We start from the raw sequence: 25160 nt of genomic DNA, 5'->3' as shown, positions 1-25160 counted from the left end.
AAAAAAAATGAATGTCCTTGATCCCTCGCTTGTAGAATACATTCCACCCTTCCAGTATATACCTTGAAGGAATTTTCTAAACCTGTAAAATGCCATCATGTTAGTTTTTGTTAATGTCAGCTATGAAAAAAGACTGGACATGACTTCAGCTGTCACTGGCATAGAGAACCAAGCTTTTGTTACTTTGTAACTGTTGTTTCCTCCACCCTGGTAGATACTTCTAAAGTTTAAAATGCCTGTGTGTCCGTTGTGCTTTCATTTTAATTTTATTAGTGCACTTTCATTGTTTACTCAGCTGAAGTTTACAAAAAGGCAAACAGTTCCTATTTTAAAAACGGCTTTTAGTTAAGTATTTTGTATTTTTTTTCCTTTCTTCATATTTCCACTGGAATTGCAATGCCTACCTTTAAAAAAAGAATTTACAATTTCACTCTTGCTTAAACTGCAGATAGCTTTAGCAGCATGGCACTGAACTGGCTTCTTACAAATATCAGCAATATCTGTAAAGTAGTATCTGCATTGTTTGCTGTATTGTGTGGCTGCTACTGCTTATTTCACCTATCTAACTGTTAAATATTTGCTGTTGAACTAAATTCCAGTTTCTTGCCAAGAACAGTCCAGTTCATTGGTTCATAGATTCATAGGTTAGTACTAGGTTAACTGCCTTTATGGACCATTTTAAACCTAGGCAGTCATCCCATTTGATGCTTAAAATTAACCTGTTTTTTGGAGTTTAGATTCTCCTAACAGTTTCCAAGATATATTAGCATTTAAGAGTTACTTCTGTCCATTAGTAGTACAGGGTAGAGAAAGGAGGTTAAAATTCCTATTTCCTATCCATTGATCCAAGTTACACCGGAAAGTGGTCTGGTGTGAACTATGTTTTTTCATGGATGAGGAGTCTGTTCCAGAGCATTAGTATACTTTTTGGAGATATACCTGTCCCTCTAAACAATTATGTTAATGTGCAGTAGAGGTTTAGGTTCCTGGAATGATTTTTTTGACAACATTTAACTTATGGCTATGAAATGTCCATCAATAATGGGTCAAAGGATGCCATGTATGCTAGACACAGGTCACCTCTTAGTAGTCTGTAAGAAACTGAATACAGCAGCTTTCAGGTGGTCAATGTAAGACATATTGTTTAGGTCCTGTATCTTATTTGTAAAGTATCTCTGCAGGTGTTTTAGTTGTTGCATGTGCTTGGACAGACACACACCAAAAGAGGCATTATACTCAATGATCAGTCTACGTATGGCAAAGTAACAAGGGTCAACATCATTCCTATATCCAGAAGTAATTCACTTGTTTAAGAGCTGAGCAATATAAGATTCAATTTCTTCAGTGGACACACATAGGTTCATAGGTAGGTACTAGGCCTATATAAGCCCAGCCAAAAAGGTACCCTGGCTTTCTCCACCCAAGAAAATTATTTTCCTGTGCCCCTGTCGAGCAGAGCCACAGAAGTGATCCCGGGGTGAATTTCCTATCTCCCATCCAATCATCAAGATTTTTCTTGAAGAGTGCCAATGAGGAGCTTTGTTTGATATAGATAGGCAGTTTGTTCCAGAGTATGGGAAGTCTCTGGGACAGGACTCTATCCTTCCAGCATGTTCTGTTTATTGTTGTGACAAGGTTTAGGTCCCTAGAGCATGTAGTTTGGAGGGATTGGGATTTCTTTAAGTGGATCATGTCCAACAGCTCTGGGTTTGACATAGCTTTGTATGTTAGGCAGAGATTGCCTCTGAGTAGGTGATATGTGATGGAGTAAAGCTGGAGTTTTTTGAGATGGTCTGCGAAGAGCATCTGTTTGAGGCTGGTAATGCTATTTATGAGGTATTTCTGTGGCCTTTCCAGTTGTTGTAGATGTCTTGTGAGGTACATACCAAAAGGGAGCTGTATTCTATAATGGGTCTAATGAGTGATGAGTAGAGGGGAACAATGACCTCTTTTTTCCTGGATGAGAAACCTTTTGTGATGAGGTGTGCCATGCAGAAGGATTTCCTGACTACTGTGGCAATGTGATTATCAAAGGAGAGACTACTGTCCACCTTTGTCCCAAGGTCTCTTATCATACTTTCGGTGTTAAATAGACTACCGCCTATGTGGTAGTTCATTGCTACAGAGTTTTTACCAATAGGGATGACAATGCACTTTTTGGCATTGAGATTGAGACCATGGCTTTGACACCAGGCATCTGTCTCAGTGAGGCTCTTTTGTAGGATGTCCACATCATTAGGAGTTTCGATTATGGCTCCTAGTTAGCCAAAGACCTTCTTTGTTAGCCTGTACTTCAGAGAAGTAGATATCAAACAGGAGAGGATCCAAGACTGAACCCAGTGGTACTCCACTTGTCACTGGTCTGAAGTCGAATTTGGAGTCTGCTACTTTCACAGTGTGGGTTCTGTCAGTGAGCCAATTGGCAACCCATCTTGTGACATAGGGATTTATACCTAGCTTAGTGAGCTTATCTATAATTCCAGAGTGGGAGATGGTGTCGAAAGCCTTAGTGAGATCTAGATAGGCTGTGTGAACCACCTTACCCTCATCTACGGCTTTTGTGACTGCTTCAAAGAAGTATATCAGGTTTAGGAGACATGATCTTCCTTTTACAAACCCAAACTGGATGGGGTCCAGAGTTTGGAGATTACCAATGTCATTGTTTATAAGTTCCATGATGATACGTTCCATAGCCTTGCAGACCAGTTTCGTCAGGCTAATGGGGCTGTAGTTTGCGGGGTCTGTGGTGGCTTCCCCTTTGTGGAGTGGGATGACTGTCGCTGTGCACCATTCAGTGGGCACAAAGCCTGAGGTAAGGCTATGATTGAACATGGTACTTAGGTGGGGTGCCAGTTCATTCTGTAGTTCATGTAGATTGCAGCCTGGGATGTTGTCAGGTCCCATGGATGCTGTGCTCTTGGCTTTGGAAAGTGTAGTTTTTACCTGTGCAGTCGTGATTACAGGAACTTTGCATTCTTCCAGTATAGAGATGGGCCCTTTAGGGGATGAGAGGGTGGTAAAGTTAGCACTGAACCTATCTGCCAGGATGCTGGTAATATCAGTTGGTTCTGTATATTTAGTGTCATTGTGCTGTAACTCAGAATAGATCTGAGTGTTCCCATTGAGATTCTTGACATAGCTACAGAATGCTTTATGGCTGTCTTTAGAATGAGTGGCGATTTTGTTTTTGTAACTAGCTTTGGAAGATTTTATGAGGGTTCTCAGCTTCTTGCTGAGGCTGACCAGGGAGTTCCTCCAATCATGGGATTTTACTCTTTTTTGCAACAGTTTCTTTCTTCTGTTGTAGAGTTTCTTTATGTCAGGGGACCACCAGATTGGCTTCCTTTTTTTGGAGGATAGCATCTTGGTTCTTTTAGGAATTGCATGATCCATGCACTCATGTAAGTGCTTATAAAGTACATTTGTGTAGGATTCAGCAGTCGTACCTCTATTGTCTGTCTGCATGGGTTTCATGAAGTTTGCCACTTCTGTCTTAAGAAGTGTAAAGTTGGCTTTGGAGAATTTTTTTTTATGGTGGTTTCCCTAATGGGGGCGGAATGTGGATGGCTAGGGTGATTAGCTTGTGGTCAGATTTGATCAACGAGGAACTGACCTCTGGTGTGGAACACCGGTTGCCCATGTTGGTAATGACCAGGTCTAGGATACTGCTGCCCCTGGTGGGGGTGTGGATAAGTTAATCAAATGTCACTGTCTGCATAAGTTTTAAATTCTGGACTGTTGGATCAAATCTTAGTGCTTGTTCCCCAGGGGAGTCATCTTTCAAAAGGAGATGATAATACATTTTTTGACATTTAACTTTAGTCCATCAGTCTGTCACCAGTTATTTGTCTGAGAGAATCCTTCCTATAGGATAGATGAATCTTTTGGGAATTTTATCACTGCAAACTTAGCTAGAGCCCTTTGGTACTGGGTATTACTTCTGTGGAATAGATTCTGAACAGAAGAGGTCCCAAAATCAAACCTTGGATGACTCCACTGGTGGCTGGTATTTTTGTGGAGATAAGATGCAGGACATTAAAAATAGGGGAAGTTATCTGTGAGCCAGTTGGTAGTCCAGCAGGTAACAAAGGAGATTATTCTTAGTTTATTTATTTATTCAGTGTTATTACTGCCACGCCTGAGTGGGAGATTGTGTCCAAAGCCTTGGCCAGATAGAGGTAGGTGGTGTGTACTCTTTTACCTTTGTCCACCTCTTTGGCAACCTTTTCAAAAAGCTCACTAGAATGACTTAATATGACCTGCTCTCAGGGAATTCAAACTGAGAAGAGTCCAGTGTTTGGAGGTTCCCTGTGTCCTCATTGATTAATTCCATGATAATTCTTTCCATGACTTTGCATAGTCAGACTTATAGGTCATAAATGACTCTCTCCATGGAAGGTCCTCCTGTATGCAGGGAAATAACTGTTGCTGCACTCTATTCACTTGGTGCAAAACCTGTATGGTGGCAAGGACTTATTTGTATTTTTAGAGGTATGGCTAAATCATGCTTCATGCTATTTAAGATTTATCCTGGTGACAAAAATATATATATATATATATATATATATATATATATTTGCTTTTAATAGTGCCTTCAGGACTTGGCTTTGTATGCTTGCTGGTGACAAGTCAGTTTCAGATATTTCATATGAGATAGATAGGTGAGAGAAAGGTAAAGTCTGATCTGAATTTATCAGCAAGTTAGTTAACTATATTTTAGCTTTGTTGTGGGTAACATTATTTGCAATCAGCTCGGCACATTGTTGCATTATATTCCCGAGTTTATAAATGTAACTAAAAAAGGCCTTGGGATTGTCCTTTGCTTGAGTGGCTATTTTTGCCTCAAACTTGGCTTTGTTAGATTTAACTAAGCACCTGAGCTGCTTGTTTAGTTTAATAACAAGGGCTGTATCATTTGGTGTATTGCTCTTTTTACTTTTAGCAATAATCTCTTCCTTTTTTTGAAAAGCTTGTTGATATTAAAGCTCAACATGTGGGGTTGTTTTTGTGGTATGCTTTTTGCTTGTTTCTACGGGGTATGACTGCATCCATGTGCTATTTATATGCTGGTATAGTTTAGCGGTTTATGTTTCCATACATTCAAGTGAGTTAACTAAGTTTGGTGGATATTTGAAGCTTGCTAATGTATCACTTAGGAGTAGGTAGTTTGTCTTGAAGAAATTTTTAAAGTTACCAAGGGGGAATGTGGTCCCTGGAATCAATTTCATTTTGAAAGAGACATCTTTATGGTCAGACTTAACAGGTGATGAAGTTATGCAAGGGATGGTGCAAGATCCCCCCCATATCAGTAAGGGCAACGTCTAACATGTTATTTCCCCTAGTGGGTACTCTGACTTGTTCCAGGGGATTTGTATTGACAAAGTCTGGAAATCTCTGTGCTTGTATAGATTTTCCAGTTTATTGATGGATAGTTTAGGTCACCCATGAAATTGGTATTGGGTTTAATATTGACTGAGTCTAGTTTGTATAGACAGGCATTGTGGCTTTCTTGGGTCATAGATAGAGTTGTGTAGCTAGCTAATATATGGCAAGGGACCTCTCTGATGGGAATTTGGATATAAAGAAGTTCTAGTGGATAATGCCTTGGTGTGAGTTTCTTTTGAATGAAGATATACACATGTGCCCCTTTTCTCCCCTCCTGCACAGTGGCTGGTCTAAAAATTTGGAAAGCATTATATCCCAGCACAGTTGGAGTACTGTCTGCCATTTTGGACCATGTTTATTGCCATTACACAGATGTCTACTTCCACTAGGGTGAGGGGGGTTGTAAGGACTAGAGTTTCTTGTTAAGGCTCTTAGCATTGATCAGTAACACCTTCATGTTTTCCTTTGCTTGTTTCATTATATTGGTAGGCATATCTAGTTGCCATTATGAAAAAGGCACTATGGGAATAGATAATGTATTTGCCAATATTTGAAAGCCTAGAGGGAATAGGTGCATGCCATCCTTGACAAAGCAGCATAGTATGTTGATCATGTCCTCCCAGGATGACAAATAATGGACCCTCGTCAAATGACATCATAGGGTAAGCCAACTGATGTCAATGTTTGCTCATATTGCAGCATCATCCTTGCTGAAGGTAGAATATTGCTTAGTGCTAGGCTCATACTTGCCTGGGACATATTGTCAAGAGAAGCATTGTGTCTCTTTTCATATAGTCCAAGAAAATATATCCCAAGTCATTGACATCCGCGTGGACTGTGACAGAGTCATACTGGTACCTATAACTAGAATGTTTGGTTTGGTTTGGTGGCTGCCTGCCTTATGGGCTTAGCATCCATGACTGTGGGCCTTCTTATGTTATGTGAGGTGGTATGCTTAACAGGTGGACAGTGTTGCTGAGTGTGCTTTTTGCCTATGTTGTGTTTTTCAGGTCTTTGAAGTTTAGAAAGTTAATATTTATGACCTCAGCATACAAATGATTATGTGTAGTATGACGATTGTGGTGAGCTATGGTCAGCAGTGAATAATGATGATCCTAATGTCTGAGCTGTTTGTGTGTGAGATTTTAGCCTCCAGTGCCATGATATATATATACAGCTGTCACATACTGTGTTATGGTTTTTGAGTAGTAGCTGATCATCACAAAGCATGAGACAATTCATTCATTGTCTCAAGATACCCATATCAATCAGGCTGGCTACAGACGTGGAGAAGTGATGGTCAGTGGTTTAGACAGGAATGATTTAGGGGAGCTAGGGGATTATAACTTCTTTGAGGTGGGCTGGTGTTAGGATACAGGTGTTAGTTTAGGTAGACTTATTAATGACCAGAGGAGGTGCCTGATTTCATAAGCTGGGATGTACAGATATTTCAGGTGGACTTTACTGCAGCTCAGGATGTGATTTATTTCACTCAGTGCAGGTTACTGAAGCCTCAAGTTTAGATTGCCTGTGTTGTATAGATTAGGAAAGCTTTATAAAGGAAAAGGCTTTTGTGCAGCCAAACCACTCTAGAACAAAGAAAAGCACAAACTGGAACCATATAGAACACCAAAAAAAAAAAAAAAAAAAACACCCAAGAGGATGGTAAAAACCACTGTCATGACTGGAACCAAACAACACTATCTCATCCAATAGTTCTTATAAAGTCCTTTAATGGGAAGAAAGTTCTCAGCAATGGTGGATATTTGTTATTAAAGTTTTCAGCTACATTCCCTTGCTGTGGTTCACTTCTTTTCTGACTGTTAACAGCAATGCTCTTTGATTCCAGTGGTGTCAATGGTTTTTACCATCCTATTGGGTGTTTTTTTGGCACTCTAGAACAAATCCAAAAGTGGTGATGTGCTGAGTGCAGCTCAGTGCAGATTCTTCTTCCCTTTTTTATGAGAAATTTCAAAATTCAAGGGGTTCTGTGCTTCTCAGAGTCTTGAGTAAAAGATTTTGGGTGAGCTGAGCTCAGCACATGTTATAGGAGACATGTTAGAGAGGAGAACAATATAAAAAAATCCAGTGAATCCAGTTAATGGAGCTTTGTTGCTTAGAAGCTGTTTCAAATCAGTTTTCTAACCACTATGACTTTGTGCTACAGGTCTAAGGTCCTAGGTAGGTTAGAAATTCAGGAGTTTAACTTTTACAGCAGGGGCAGGGGAACCTGTGGTTACTGTAGCAACCAGGAAATCGCAGCAGGGAGAGCAGTATTTAATGTTACAGTGGAAGGAATTAGGGGGACTGTATCACTGAAACAATCAAAGAGCAGGGAAATCAGCAGCTGTAATAAATAGAAAGCTATGTATGTACATCTTAAACAGGAAATAAACAGAATATCTGATCTTTTCAACAGAATTTTAGTATAAACTGTTTGTGTTGGCACAGACCCTGCAGCAAAATTGACAATACTGCCACTATTGTGAAATAAAACTACAAGACTATAGCACCCGACCATGCACAATAATTATAAATAAATGTAGTTATAGCAAAATGCAGTGAAAGAGGTATAAATGAGGCACAGATCCAGTGGTATGTCACAATTCTTCCACTATTTAGAATAAAATTACAAGACTTTGGAACCAGACTAAGCAGAAATTATAAATCAATAACTTCTTTATTTATTTATTTAACATTTATTTTCCGGGATGGTCCGAATGGACAACAGTGTCCATTTTCAGCAGAAGCCGGAGGAAAAAAGCACCAGCAAAGTACAATTGACTAATATATGTCAATTACAACAAACAAAGTTTACTATACATCTATATATGTATCTACTTACAGTCTAGCATAGATCAGTTAAGCAATTTATATACATAAGAGATTAATCAACAGATGTACACATGAGAGATGTGATTAACATATAAGTAAAGTACAAATACAGTACGTCTTAAATTTTCTTAAGCCTCTACAGTACATTTAGTATGTCATTTAACAGAATACAGTTTACAATCGTGAGGACGACAAAGGGAAATAGATAAGGGAGTAGGAGGTTACAGGAGTTATAGAGTGGATAGAAGTGTAGTTAGAGGTTATGTCTGAGTCAGGAAGATAAGAGGATATAGGTAAGGGAGAAAAAGGTTACAGGAGTTATAGAGTGGATAGAAGTGTTGTTAGAGGTTATATCTGAGTGAGGGAGACAAGGGGCTATAGGTAAGGGAGGAGGAGGTTACAGGAGTTATAGAGTGGATAGAAGTGTAGTTAGAGGTTATATCTGAGTGAGGGAGACAAGGGGATATAGTAAGGAAGGAGGTTACAGGAGTTATAGAGTGGATAGAAGTGTAGTTAGAGGTTATATCTGAGTGAGAAAGACAAGGGGATATAGGTAAGGGAGGAGGAGGTTACAGGAGGTATAGAGTGGATAGAAGTGTAGTTAGAGGTTATATCTGAGTGAGGGAGACAAGGGGATATAGGTAAGGAAGGAGGTTACAGGAGTTATAGAGTGGATAGAAGTGTAGTTAGAGGTTATAGCTGAGTGAGAAAGACAAGGGGCTATAGGTAAGGGAGGAGGAGGTTACAGGAGGTATAGAGTGGATAGAAGTATAGTTAGAGGTTATATCTGAGTGAGGAAGACAAGGGGCTATAGGTAAGGGAGGAAAAGGTGTAGTTAGAGGTTATATCTGAGTGAGAAAGACAAGGGGATATAGGTAAGGGAGGAGGAGGTTACAGGAGGTATAGAGTGGATAGAAGTGTAGTTAGAGGTTATATCTGAGTGAGGGAGACAAGGGGATATAGGTAAGGAAGGAGGTTACAGGAGTTATAGAGTGGATAGAAGTGTAGTTAGAGGTTATAGCTGAGTGAGAAAGACAAGGGGCTATAGGTAAGGGAGGAGGAGGTTACAGGAGGTATAGAGTGGATAGAAGTATAGTTAGAGGTTATATCTGCGTGAGGAAGACAAGGGGCTATAGGTAAGGGAGGAAAGGTGTAGTTAGAGGTTATATCTGAGTCAGGAAGACAAGGGATATAGGTAAGGGAGGAGGAGGTTACAGGAGTTATAGAGTGGATAGAAGTATAGTTAGAGGTTATATCTGAGTGAGGAAGACAAGGGGATATAGGTAAGGGAGAAGGAGGTTACAGGAGTTATAGAGTGGATGGAAGTGTCGTTAGAGGTTCTATCTGAGAGAGGAAAAGTTATCCAGGGTTAGTACATGAGCAGAGCCAGGTGGTTGTTAGATGATCTTTTAGTAATTTCTTAAACTTGGTGATGCTGGAGGTGGTTCTAATACTGATGGTTAGGGAGTTCCAGATTTTGGCGATACTGTTTGAGTATAGTGAGTCACCAGTATTATTTGTACTTTTATGATGTTTACTAGGTTTTTGTTACTGGAGTGTAGGGTCCAGTTATTGGAATAGTGAGTAAGTAGGCCTTTGAGAGCGGGTGTTTTTTCAGGTTGGTTGAGTATTTGATGGGCCATGGAGAGCTGGTTAAAAATTAGTAGGTTGGGGAATTCTAGCCATGAGTATTCTTTGAGAGAGTGACAGAGATGGGATCTGTAGCTGGCATCTGTAGTGAACTTTTCTGTCTTATTATAGCAGCTATCTAGTTTGTTTATGTAAATTTTCTTGAGGTAAAGGATGGGAGATGCATATAGGACTGTAGACAGAATGTGGGTTCTGGCAATGGAGATTTTGGATTTGTTAGCGAGGAAACTTTTGCTCCTGTACAGACTACCCATTTTTTGTGGACTTTTTTGATTGATTTATGTGGAGATCAAAGTTCATGTTTTGGTCTGCTACTACTCCCAGGAGTTTGGTGTGGGGGACTGGGGTAATGATGGTATGCTTTGCTGAGGTGATTTTGAATAGAGAAGAGGGGTCTGGAGATCTTGTATAGTGAAACAGGATGAGTTTTGTTGGGACTGAGTATTAACTGACCATTGGTTAGTCAAGTTTCTACTTTAGAGAAGGCTTGCTGTGTTATTTCCTGAAGATTGCGGAGAGTTGGGGCTGCACAAATTAAGGTAGAGTCATCAGCATAATGTATTAACATGGCTTCATTAGTGGCGGTATGTAGGCTTTAGTGAATAATGTGAAGAGAAGAGGGACAAGAATGGATCCTTGTGGGACCTCTAAGGTGACTGACAGCAGTGGGGGGAGGGAGTTACCTCATTTGACTGCTTGCTGCCTCCCAGTGAGATAGCTCTGGACCCAGGTGAGTGTGGAGTGGCTGGATTTACATTCTGATAGTGAGTTTAACAGTCTGAAGTGTAAGACCATATCAAATGCTTTTGAGAGGTCCAGAAAGATAGATGAGACCAGGTTACCTTCATTTCTGAGAAGGTTGACAGAGTTAATGAAGCTTAGAAGGACAGTGGTTGTACTATGATGTGGGCAGAATCCATGTTGGGTTTTGGATAGTAGATTGTTATTAAGGAGATAGTGGAGGAATTGGGTATAGATGCATTTTTCCAGAATTTTTGATGGTGGAGAGAGGATACGGTAGTTGGAAAGCTCTATAGAGCTGACAGCTTTACGTAGTGGAATGATGTGGGCTATGTTCCAGATAGTTGGGACATGTTGTTCAGGGATGGAGTGGTTTATAAGGACAGAGACAGGGTATGCGAAGGCTTCTACAGTGATTTTGAGATAGTCTACAGGTCGGCTGTCTGCAGCTAGGGTTGTTGGTTTGAGGTTTTTGAGGTGTGTTTTATGGTGAAAGTAGGAGTAGGTTGCAGGGAAAAGTTATTGCTGTTTTGTGCTGGAGAGAGAGGAGTGGGGGGAGTGGCTAGTGTTTGTTAGTTTGAGTATAAAATTTGTTAAACTGTGCGGGCATGTCATCTATGGTGTTATCAGTGTTTGGGAGGGGGTGGTGATTTGACTAGGCTGAAGGATTTTCTTGATTGCTGACCAGAACTTTTGTGGGTTTCCTTGGTGTTCTAGTTGTATTTTAGCATAACGTTCTTTTTTGTCTTGTCTTATATGTTATTTGGTAGAATTTCTTAATTCTAGGTATTTTGGATGATTGGTAAGGGTTTTGTTATGGTGCCAATTGCTCCAGGCTTTGTCTCTTGCTTTTAGTAGAGCTCTCGTTTCTTTGGTTAGACATGGGGTGTAGTTGGGTTTTACCCTAATTGTTCTAGGTGGGGCAAGCTTATTTAGAATGCTAAGGAAGGTAGAGTTAAATAACTCCACTGCCTTGTCTAATGGGAGGTATTTGAGAGGTGCCCATCTGCAGCTTTCGAGTGTGTATATGAACTTTTGGGAGATTGACATTTTTTGTTTGTTTCTAATTTGCTGATACAATGGGGTTTTGGGAGAGTTTATTTGCTGCTGGAGTAGAAACGTGGGGTGGTGGTCACTAAGGCTATAAGGCAGACAGGCCGTGAGTTGAGAGACGTAAGGCTATCAGGTAGACAGGCCGTGAGTTGAGAGACGTAAGGCTATCAGGTAGTTGAGAGAGGTTGGGTTGATTGGTCCAGTCCAGGATTGATTCTTTTTTTGATGTTTTGTCTATTTTGGTAGCATGTTAGATAAGTTGGGAGAATCCGTACAGAAAAATGTGGTTTGTGGGTGTGTTTGAGTTACAGGAATACCAGATGATATTAAAGTCTCCAAGTATAATTGTTTCTTGGGGGAGGAGCTTACTTGCCATTGTAGAATGTGCTCTAGGATGGGGATATTATTCCCTGGTGGGATGTAGACAGCTACTATGTTTATTTGCTTTTTGGCATTCAGTAAAAGTTTAGTTAATATTATTTCTACATTAGTGCCATCTGGGATACTTATGTCTATAGCCTTAAGGATGAGATTATTTTTGTATAGTATGGCTACACCACGTCTCTTTTACCTGTTTGGTCTTGTCTGTGTATATTATAGCCAGGGGGTATTATCTCATTGTTGTCATAGCCAGGGGGTGTTATCTCATTGTTGTTATAGCCAGGGGTGTTATCTCATTGTTGTTATAGCCAGGGGGTGTTATCTCATTGTTGTTATAGTCAGGGGGTGTTATCTCATTGTTGTTATAGCCAAGGGGTGTTTATCTCATTGTTGTTATAGCCAGGGGGTGTTATCTCATTGTTTTTATAGCCAGGGGGTGTTATCTCATTGTTTTTATAACCGGGGGGGGGGGTTATCTCATTGTTGTTATAACCAGGAGGTGTTATCTCATTGTTGTTATAGCCAGGGGGTGTTATCTCATTGTTGTTAGCCAGGGGGTGTTTTCTCATTGTTGTTATAGGCAGGGGGTGTTATCTCATTGTTGTTATAGCCAGGGGTGTTATCTCATTGTTGTTATAGCCAGAGGCTGTTATCTCATTGTTGTTATACCCAGGGGGTGTTATCTCATTGTTGTTATAGCCAGGGGGTGTTATCTCATTGTTGTTATAGCCAGGGGGTGTTATCTAATTGTTGTTATAGCCAGTGGGGTGTTATCTCATTGTTGTTATAGCCAGGGGGGGCTATCTCATTGTTGTTATAGCCAGGGGGTGTTATCTCATTGTTGTTATAGCCAGGGGGGTGTTATCTCATTGTTGTTATAGCCAGGGGGTGTTATCTCATTGTTGTTATAGCCAGGGGTGTTATCTCATTGTTGTTATAGCCAGGGGTGTTATCTCATTGTTGTTATAGCCAGGGGTGTTATCTCATTGTTGTTATAGCCAGGGGTGTTATCTCATTGTTGTTATAGCCAGGGGGTATCTCATTGTTGTTATAGCCAGGGGGTGTTATCTCATTGTTGTTATAGCCAGGGGGTGTTATCTCATTGTTGTTGATCTCTGATTTAAGCCATGTTTCTGTTAAGACAACTATGTCAGGTGAGTATTGTGAGAGGGTGGCGTGACGTTCACCGGTCTTGCTGAGAATACTTCTAAGGTTTATATTTAATATTAGCAGACTGGAGTTTTTCTGGTGAGGTTTAGTGGGGTTGATGGTAGGTTGACAGGTTTTGTTGGGGGGGCCAGGGTTGGGATGTACTGTATATCTCCACTAAGAATTAGTTGTGATGCAATGTTAACTATTACTTTTATGTATCTTTGTAATGCTTTATCATATGTCAGTGATGTAGGCGATCATGTTTTGACAGGGACAAGGTACAGTGTGTAAAGGGAGGTGGTCTCGATATTATAGATGTTAGCAGCAATGATAATGGAAGTTTCTATTTGTTTTGATGGGTAGGGAGTTGTGGGGGGTTTGATGTTGCCATGTGGTGTTTAGATGTGCATGATAAGATGTAGGAGGAGGAGGGTAGGAATTTGATAAAGTAATATATTGTACTATCTGTGGATATAGGGTAAATAGGTATGTGTTTCTGTGTAATGTGGGATTAATGTGAGGATAGGTTACTGGTAATGTATGCTTAGTGGCTGGGTGTGTACTGAAGGCTGTTTATTATGTACTAGAGGTTAATTGTAGGTTCATAGGTGTATAGAGTAGTACTAAGTTAACTGCCTTTGCGAGTCATTTTAAGCCTAGCCAATCATCCCTTGGGAGACTCAAACCCTGCACCTTGTGTTTGTAAGGCAAACACATTAACCATTAGGCCACCCTCCTTACCCAGGTTTTAGTTAGCTAATTGAGGTTAAAGGGTGGACATTGGGTATGTGAAGTGTTGTGATTGGAGGGTGGAAGTGGTTATGTAGATGTAAATATGAGTGGTGTGGGCATGTGGGAATTGGGGGCAGGATAGGGGAACAGAGTGGGATGAGCCAATCAAGGTATGTGTGATTAAAAAATAAACTATCACTTGCTCTGAAGTCATGTCTATAATGTTAGTCCTTCTTTTGTTACTAATGTTTTTTTTCTTTAAAAAGTAGTGAGAGCCCTTTTAATTCGACCAGTTGGATGCCCTAAGAAATTATCTTGTCTGAGGGCTGTAAGTGAATGGGTCAGCTCAGAGACAGACTGGGAGGGTAGTGGGGATATATCACATATAAAAGAAACAGATGGATAAATGTTTTTAAGTGAAAAACAATCAGAATAGCTTAAAGGTACAAAAAAACAGCATTATACCACAGATGACCTGAAATACAATTGAAGTATAAATTAAAATTGTGAGGAAAATTGTAATATTAGCTTTTTTCTTCACTTTTTTGATGAAAAACCTCACAGTTCAAAGCTCAGAGACTTGAGTAAAAGATGCTGGGTGAGATTAGCTCAGCACAGATTATAGAACACAAACTAGAGAGTAAACCAGTCCAAACAAAATCAAATAAATCCAGTCACTGGAGCTCTGTGACTCAGAAACTGTAGCAAATCACAGTTCACTACAACTGTGACTGTGCTACAGGTCTAATGCCCCAGGTAGACTAGAAATTCAGGAGTTTACTTTAACAGTTGGAGCAGGGAAACCAGTGGTTACTGTATCAACCAGAAAATAACAGCTGGGAGAGGAGGGGATGTAACACTGTAATAATCAAAGAGCAGGACATCAGCAGCAGTTGTAACAAACAGAAAACTCTTTAAGTGCAGCTTAAACAGGCAAATTAAATATCTCATCTTTTCAACTGAATTTGTGTATGAACAGTTTCTGTGAGGCTAGAGCCTGCAACAAAACTCACAATACTACCCCTATAATAAAACAACAAGAAAATAGCACTTCGCCAGGCAGTAATTACAAGTAAATGTAGCTCATGGCAAAATAAATATATTAGGCAAAGATTGAAGCTAGCAAGTACAGCTGATGCAAGGCAACAAAGCTAGAGAGACCAAAATGAAAAAATGCCAGCACCAGTGATGAGCTGAGAAAACTGTAAGAGCTTTATTAAGCTGAAAAACTAGACCGGTTTTAGCACATGGCTTTCATCAGTAGAATAACACAAAAATAAAGGAAAAGTCCAACAATAAATACCTTCACCAATAAGGCAGTATGACATCATTTCCTGTCTAGATAAATAATTCATAGATGTATAAATATACATACTCAAATAACGTGTATGAAAAAGACATTTATCAAACAAAAATAAATCTAACACATAGATATGATATAATAAAATAGAAAATATTTATAATTTGTCATTAAGTCTGCCTAGATAGAGGAAGGCAGTTTGAGTCGCACAAGGGGGTAAGGTTTGCTCAAGGCACTAAGAATCCTACATATGTTTGCAAAAAGAGACCAAGATCTATACTCAAAAAGGGTATTTTTACCAACACAACATCCGATGAGGAGTCCTCTACAACAGACACAGAATCCATTGGTACTGGTGATTCACCAAACTCTAAAAGGGAACGCATATTAGGAGACCCTTTAGGGGTAGGAAACATAGGGGAGGCAGAAAACACAAGGGTAAAAAGCTTAGAAGACCTCGTTTTGTCAGTAGTGAAATAGACACTCAGTGTAATAATGTACATAACATTTCTAAATATGTTTTATCACCAGATGAATACGCATTACTAAATAAAGGTCTTGGATTCATCCCTGGTTTCTTTGTAGATGAAAGTTCTTTAGTTTCAGACATTATTGCATTCTGTAGAAAATTTAATCTTAACTTGTTTTTCAGACAATAGGATCAACCAGATATTTCTCAAAGATCTTCTGAATTCAGATTTCATCGGTCTACTTTTAATCCTCCAATGGACAAACATGTGGCTATTTTCCATCAGGCAGTTATCAAAGATTTACATTTTCACTTGGGTTCGGAAAATACCATTAAACACAATCTATCAAGAGCTGAACAACTAGCCCTAACAAACCTCAGGAATAATACTGATATAGTCATCCTTTCTGCTGAGAAGGGTGGTGCAGTTGTAGTCATGGATGCAGATTACTATTGGGATGAGGGAAATTGACAGTTGTCTAACCCCCATCATTACATGAGGATGACCACTGACCCCACACCCAATTTTAAAAGAGAAATTGATGACTTTTTACAGGAGGCAGTAGAGGCAGGTATTATCTCTGATAAGATCAAGTCACATTTAATGGTTATGGACCCTGCAAAACAGTATTTATATTTATTACCAAAAATCCATAAATCTCTTCATCAACCGCCGGGTAGACCCATTGTGTCAGGGATTGGATCACTTACTGAACCCTTGTCTGTTTTCCTTACTGATAAACTTAAACCTCTTTTGTCATTGATTAGAGCTAGACTCCAAGACACCATAGAATTTTTAAAAATTGTTTCGGATTCACAATTAGAGCCACATTGGCTAATGTGTACTCTTGACGTCAAATCTCTTTATACCAGTATTCCACACTGGGCTGGGTTAGCTGCATTGGATTTTTGGCTGAACAAAGCCGGCATTTATCCCCCTGGATTCAATACATTATTGATTTGTATGGCTGAACACATACTCACGAAAAATGTTTTTTATTTCAAACAGGATTGCTATTGGCAGATACAGGGCACAGCTATGGGTGCTTCGTTTGCACCTATTTATGCTGACCTTTATATGGGGTATGTTGAGGAAAATATTATTTATGATGAACTTCATAATATATATATACCTGAAATTGACATCTGGAGAAGGTACTTGGATGATTGTTGGCTAGTTTGGAAAGGGGGAAGTGACTATTTACAGGAGTTTGTTGAACATCTTAATGGAAATATATGGGGTGCGGAGTTTACGGTTGACTATCATCATAATGAAATACATTTTTTAGATGTTTTTCTACAGCGTCAACCGGACAACACCCTTAAAACTTCTGTATACCGCAAATTCCCAGAATATAACACCTTGTTACATGCCAACAGTCTACATCCAAAGCATACTATCAACAATATTCCCAAATCCCAGTTCTTACGGGTTAAAAGGATATGTTCCTCTGAACAAGATCTGAGACAACATCATGAAGATCTTGCCAATAGGTTTGTCACAAGGCGATATCCCAGACATACGGTTTGTTCAGCCATGCAGTGGAGTAAAAATCAGACTAGGGATGCTTTATTGGAATATAGAAAACACCATAGGCAGACTAATCAGGAGACCTTGAGATTTGTCACTACATATGGCAGAAATACTATGCATCTTTTGGACATCGTAGATAAACATTGGAACATACTGAAGTCTCATACTTTATTAGAGGACAATTTGGGGGATAGGTGTTCTTTTTCATATAGAAAGGGTAAGACACTGGGATCTCATTTCTCTTACTACAAAAAAATAACATCAAGAGATGATACTCTTTATCAAAGAACTATAATGGGTGAAAAACTAGTAGGATCATACCCTTGTGGACACTGCAGTTTTTGCACTTATATATTTAAAACCAAAACATTTACTAGCAAGAACACATGACATTTATATAATGTCAGTTGTTTTGGTAATTGCAGTACAGATTGGATTGTCTATCTTGCAACATGTACCTGTCAAGCATTTTATATTGGTCAGACTTCTAGACAATTCAGAATCAGAATATCTGAACATCTGGGTGATATTAGGAATGCTAGAGTCACAAATGCTTTATACAGACATACATTGAATCATCCCACTGCCAAATTTTCATTTAGTATCATAGATAATATTACAGGTAATCTGGCCTTTAAAACTGGATGGCATAGAATTCTTAATAATAAAGAAAGGAAATGGATAGTCAAACTTGGGGGTTTGTTTTCCCCTGGACTTAATGACAAATTATAAATATTTTCTATTTTATTATATCATATCTATGTGTTAGATTTATTTTTGTTTGATAAATGTCTTTTTCATACACATGTTATTTGAGTATATATATTTATACATCTATGAATTATTTATCTAGACAGGAAATGATGTCATACTGCCTTATTGGTGAAGGTATTTATTGTTGGACTTTTCCTTTATTTTTGTGTTATTCTACTGATGAAAGCCATGTGCTGAAACCGGTCTTGTTTTTCAGCTTAATAAAGCTCTTACAGTTTTCTCAGCTCATCACTGGTGCTGGCATTTTTTCATTTTGGTCTCAAAATAAATATATGTAGGTGTGTGTCATACCTCTCAACTGTCCAGATTTTTGCAGAATGTTTAGATTTTTGCTTTATATTTTCGGTCTTTTCCTCATAAAATTTGTGAGTTTCTGGCAAATCAGTCAGGCGTGAATTCACTAATTAATGACTGACACCTGAGTTTCAGACTTGATATAATTCAGAAAATGATGGTAACACAAAAAACTTTTATTCTAGCAACTTTTATAAGGGTAATATTTAACATTTACCCCTATCTTCAGCCTTTGTCCCCCCATTATTTTTGGCTTTGTCTAGATTTCTTGTGCTAAGAGGTTGAGAGTTATGGTGTGTGTATGTAAATGAGCCACAGATCCTGTACAGTTCTCCCACTATGGTACCACAGCAAGCACAAGTTATAAACAAGTAAGGGGATATAGTTGCCTATCAACTTGATGATAGTTTGTAAAATTATAGGAATTTCCCAAGATTAGAATACCGGTGTTGCTTTAAACTTTGCTAGTGTACTTTTTATTATTTTTTTTACAGGGTGGCAAACGCCATATCATTCCTGTGGCAAAGTTGATTTGCTTGAGCATCTTATAAGCTTCAATAGAAATATATTGTCTTGTTTTATAAAAGGACTTAACATTTATAATTCCCCTTTTCTTATAGTACATATAGATTTAATAGGCTTATGTTGCTAATGCAACACATGATCAACAGACTATGAAGTTGTCAAACATAAGAAACGAGTGCGTGGAAGCATACTTACATGCATGTTCGCATGCACACATGGAAATACACCCTCATACCCCCACACCAACACTCACACTTCATCTGGCTCTTGAGATATCTTTGCCATAGTTCTACGTATCTGTGCTGTGCACTGAGATTTTATTTTCACATTGGTATTTATTACAATTTCTCATTTAGCCAGAGGGAAAGAAATTATGTACTCTATTCTCTCTTTCTTAAGCACAGTTGCGCATTAAAACTAGCATCAATAACTTATTAACTCAATCAGAAGGTCTCCTGTTTGTCCAAAAGGTAAAGTAACTGTATTGTAAAAAGAGTGTTGGTTCAGGAAAAGGTATTACATCACTCCTGTGTTCCAGTGTTTTCTTTAAGTGGACCAGCATGGTGTTTCTCCCCTCTTTATTGTTCGGTTTCATAGCAGATACATGTCTTTTCCCAGTATTTTGCAGGGGAAGTACAGTGGTATCAGTCTCTATAACAATATCTTAAGAGACACTGAGGTGAGACGAGCTGAAAACCAGCTACCTGTATTAACTGTCTTTCTATTCTTCAGCTTTATGAACTTCTAAGGATGAAGATTCTTAGAGTCCACATGTACTTGAGCTTGGGCTGTTAGTAATGTGGATTAAGAAACAACTACCTTTCCTGGAAAAGAGACAGTTTGATCAGCAATAATATCTATGTGGCATTCAGCTGCATATCCATACTGTTCTTAGGGCAGTGTATTTCCCCATGGAACATTGCACTGTAATAACTAAAACCCAGGCCGAACCACAAAGGGAGGGGAAGTGTCCATATTCATCAAGGACACCCACACCTCCAGGTTAGTAGCAACACATGAATCATCGGAGACCATACAGGTGCAACTAACCATAGGCAAAACTGCTGTACAACTGGTAGCATGTTACAGACCACCCTCCCAATCTCAGGAACCCCACTCAGCCTTCCTGAAGACATTGGAGGATATGAATGTATCACCAAATGCCATCATACTGGGAGACTTCAACTACCCTAACATAGATTGGGTACGTTATTCTAGCCCTAACACCCTAGCCCAAAGGTTTCTGGAATTCATAAATTCAAATGCACTGGAACAGCTAGTCACTTCTCCCACTAGGGGAGATAATATACTAGACCTGATCATCATAAACATGGGGACAAAATGCTCCACACCGGAAGTATACCCTCACTAGTGAGATTGGACCACAAACTAATCACCCTGGATATACATATCCCACCTCCACCCCCAGCACAAAAGACCACAGTGAAAAACTTCTCAAAAGCTGACTTCACTCTTCTTAAGACTGAGATGGTATCCTTTAAGCCCACTGGGCCAGTGGAAACCACATCCCACAATGCTGAATCCTTCACAAATGCTTTCTATGGACATCTCCAAGAATGCATGGATCATGCAATCCCAAATAAATCCCAGACCCTCTCCACCAAAGGCAAGCATCCTGTATGGTGGACCTCAGTCATTAACACATTTTATAACAAAAGAAGGAAGCTACTGCACGACAGAGCAAAAACCCATAAAGGGAAGACATCTCTGATCAACACTAGCAGAAAGCTACATTCTCTCATAAAAACATCCAAGGCCAACTTTGAGAGAAAAATCGCTAAGGACACTAAAGATAACCACAAAGCCTTCTTCAGCTATGTTAGAAACCTGGGCGGAAACCCTCAGATATGCTCGGATTTAGTTCACAACGACAAAAAATACACTGAACCCACATATATTGCCAACATTCTGGCCGACAGGTTCAGTGCAAACTTCTCCCCTCCCTCACCCCCTAAAGAAGAAATACTTATCCCAGCTGAATGTAATCTCCCTGTCATCTCAGATGTCCAGGTGAGAGCCGCCCTCAACAAAGCTAAAAACACAGCATCAATGGGACCTGACGGTATCCTGGGTTGCGTGCTACGTGAACTCCAAGAGGAGCTAAACCCGCACATAAAAATGCTATTTAACCTTAGCCTTACTACAGGATATGTACCTGAACACTGGCGTACAGCAACAGTGGTCCCACTCCACAAAGGAGGTACCTCTACAGACCCTGGGAACTACCGCCCCATAAGCTTAACCAGCCTGGTCTGCAAAGCTATGGAAAGAAGCATTATGGAACTCATAAACAGAGACATTGAGGACCTACAGACACTTGATCCCACCCAGTTCGGCTTTGTAAAGGGCAGATCCTGCCTTTTGAACCTGGTTGACTTTTTCAAAACAGTCACTAGAGCCATTGATGAGGGCAAAGCAGTCCATACAGCCTACCTGGACTTGGCTAAGGCCTTCGACACAATACCCCACTCGGGCATCATAGATAAGCTCAACAGCTTAAATGTAAACCCTTATGTCACTAGATGGGTTGCAAACTGGCTAAAGGACAGAACCCATAAAGTCAAAATCGCTGGAGCCATGTCAGACTCAAAGCCAGTCACAAGTGGTGTCCCACAGGGATCCGTCCTGGGACCCCTCTTGTTCGGCATTTATTTCTCAGATGTTAAAGCAAATATGGGAGGGTTGTGGCTGACAAAGTTCACAGATGACTGCAAACTAGGCGCCATTGTCGATACACCAGCTGACACATACATCCTACAGAAAGGCCTCACAGAAACGGACAACTGGTGCCGGAGTCATGGCCTTAAACTAAATGCCAAAAAAATGTATAGTCATCCCCTTTGGGAAAAACAAAGTACCCACAAATTATCACATAGACAGTAACCCACTGAGTACGGAAAAAGTAATCGGAGACCTAGGGACCCAAGTTGACAGCGACTTCTCATTTGACACCCACGTTGCCAAAGTGGTTAGAAAGACATTCTACCTTGCACACCTTATCATGAAGGGATTCACATCCAAATCCAAGGATGTCATTGTACCCCTATACTCCTCCCTCATCAGACCCATGATTGAGTACAATGCCCTATTTGGTATGTACCTCACCCAGCACCTACAGCAGCTAGAGAGACCACAAAAGTACCTCACCAAGAGGATCAAGGGTCTCCAACATATGTCTTATTCTGCCAGACTAAAGAAACTCCAGCTCTATTCAGTAGCATACCACCTGCTCAGAGGTGATCTGTGCCTGACATACAAGGCCATGTCCAATCAGGAACTGATGGACATGCTCCACCTCAAAAAATCCAAATCCATCAGAACCACGAGAGCTAAAGACTTAAACCTTGGCACAAGTATGAATAGGACATGCTGGAGGGTTAGATTCATAACCCAGAGGCTTCCCATGCTCTGGAACAAAATCCCAGTTCATGTTAGGCAGAGCCCCTCACTGACTCTCTTCAAGAGAAATCTTGATGAGTGGATGGGAGATTGTAAGTTTACCCCAGGGGTCACCTCTGTGTCACTACTAGACAGGGGCACAGTAAACTAATTCTATTATATAAGGGGACCTTCACTGTGTCACTACTAGACAGAGGCACAGTATTCTAAATCTATTCTGTACCATTTCATGGGGTGGCGAAAGCCACATCACTATGGCTAGGCTTACAAATGCCCCAGGGTAGATAGCCTAGTACTAAACTATGAAACTATGAAATGTAAACAGACAAAAATGGGGCTAGCAAGTTTCACATTCCTGCAGAAATAACACTGTTGGGGTTAGCCTACATAAAAAATATGCCTTTACTATTCCCTAGGTACTGCACATTAGGTAAGTGCTGCACCCTGAGTCAGTGAGGTATAAAACAACCAGAGCTTTCCAGGATCTTGTCCAAATGTGTTTGTCATCCATAATGTTCTTGGGTCCATGCACAATACTGTAATAGCTCTGCCAAAAACTAGTCTGCTCAATATACGCAGATCAAAACTACAAGATATTAAGGACAGCCAAAAAATTCCCTTTTTGGTGGCGTGCCTATAAATACCTTACAGGAACCTCTATAGTGTTCTAATAGGTTAGCTGACTAAAAGCTTATGTCATAGTCCAACTGCACTGATATGGAAATAAATATCTGAAGTCACAAAATTCATAGACTCACATTTTACATTAAAATACCTTGTGAGGATGAGTCCCTGCTCCCTTGTATAAGAGGTTATTACTGTATCTCCCTACAGAATGGCCATTTCAGGAGTGTGTAGCTTAATTTCAGAGGTGGTAGAAATGTACACCTAGTGCCATAAAATAACAGGTACTGGATCTGCTTTGCAGTGTTCAGGAGCCATGTGATGCCATCATGCATCTTTCAATTGTTCTTTGTAGTAGGTTCAGTTGTTTGGGTATCACCTTTATGCCTGCTAATTGTAGCATAATTCACTAGCAATTCCATTGCATCCATGCTGCCATCCATCTGAAATTAGTCCAACAGTTCAGAATAATTAGAAAAACAGAATGTACCTTCTCTAATTCAGTAAACCCTTCATCTAAAGTCTTCCATATCTTCATTTTACAGTGATATTTTACTTGGATCCAGTTGAGTATTCACACCTGTACTAGTAGAGTTCATAGCTGTATAAGGTGCAATAAACACTGATTCTTCAGTTTTCTTTTATCTTTTCTACTCTAATTCCATTTCCTCTGTTTCACAATTATACATTTCATTAGGACACTCCATCCATATTGCTCCTATCTGCTTACATGTCAAAGTTCTATTCCTTATAGTTATTTTTATAATGTCATTTCCCTGCATATCTCAGATATGTTTCCTTGGATAGAATGCAACAGTATGTGAATATTCAGTTTAGTCTTGTAAGTCTAAGCATTGCTCCATCGAAATACAGGATCTTGAATCAGACTCCATGACTATGGTAGTCAGGTTGTTGTACAACGTTGCATATACAGAAGCATATATTTTCCAGTACTGCATATGCTAGATCCAGAGCAAATGACTATAATAAAATCCTACAATTACAGGAGGCAAACCACAGAAAGATGTGCAGAGTAGCCACAGCATTAACAAACCTGTATATGCAACAGATTGTACTCACCTATGGTAGTTGCAGTGATGTCTCTTCCCTCTGTGTGTAACATATCATGCCCATTATGACACTGAAGTTGTGAACCATTACTGTGTGGACAGAATCACTATGCAGGAGCTAGTTAAGATGTGTAACCCTGATTTTCAAGCCTGTGGGACTCATGATGTAAATATCTGTGGATACTAAGGTACATCCATCCTTCCTCAACCCCTCTTTCCCATTTTGAACATGGGGTCAGGGTCTCACTTCAACAGTGAGAATCATCTCGAGCCAAGGTTTACAGTGACGGCTGGTTAGACCTGTAGCGGTAGATCATCTGTACCACTGACTCACACACACACACTCACACCTACAGCCAGTTCAGAGTGTCCAATCCACCAACTGCATGTCTTTGGAATGTGGGAGGAAACTGGAGCACCAGGAGGAAATCCACACTACCACAAGGTGGACATGCAGACTCCGCACAGAAGGCACCCCAGCTGAAAATCAAACCAGAGAACTTCTTGGTGTGAGGCAACAATGCTAACCCCTGCACAACCACGGCCACCCCAAATACTAAGGTACATGTGGCTCTGAAAATGTTAGCTGCAGGGACCTTTCAGTGACCAGTGAAGGACATGGTAGAGTATCCTAGGCATCTGCTCAGGGATACTCAATGAGTTCCTTAATGATATGTTACAGTGTGTGGGGGAGTATATATGCTTTCCTCATACCACAGGGGAGATGACCAACACCAGGAAGGCTTTTTGTAACATAGCCCATTTCCCTTAAGTACTGGGGACCATAGACTGCACCCACATTGAAATAAATTCCCAGCCTTGTGAGCTGGGAATAAGGTTTGTTAATTGTAAAAGTTACCACTCCAAACACTGTCAGGTAGTCTATAATGCACAGGGTATAATCTACAAAATATCAGCAGGCCACTCAGGCAGTAACCATGACTCCTAAATATGGCACATGTGCAACCTACATTAATGGTCTGTGCAGGGCAATTTTGTCCATGGTCATCTTATTAGCAATTTTGTATCTACCCTGGAGCCATGGTTGATGAAACCTATTAGAAATTTACAGTCACTGGCTACAACAATATCTTGTCACAAACCCTGGTCATCGTCAATCATTTGTTTGGCATGCTGAAGGCCCGCTTTCACTACCTGGATGTTCTAATGGTGCCCTGTAATATAACCCCAGTACATGTAACAAGAAATTTTCTGTCTCTG

At 40.0% G+C, this 25160-nt stretch overlaps 1 protein-coding gene across 4 annotated transcripts in view; it reads left to right on the top strand.

Moving 5' to 3' along the window:
* The window catches only part of LOC122813703 (zinc-binding protein A33-like), a 596671-nt gene that overhangs the window by 13100 nt on the left and 558411 nt on the right, over window positions 1-25160 (top strand). The window lies entirely within an intron of this gene.

This window comes from Protopterus annectens, chromosome 10.part0 (genome assembly GCF_019279795.1).
Source record: "Protopterus annectens isolate FY-2018-M chromosome 10.part0, PAN1.0, whole genome shotgun sequence".
Classification (NCBI taxonomy): domain Eukaryota; kingdom Metazoa; phylum Chordata; order Ceratodontiformes; family Protopteridae; genus Protopterus; species Protopterus annectens.
This window is presented reverse-complemented; position numbering and strand designations above follow the sequence as displayed.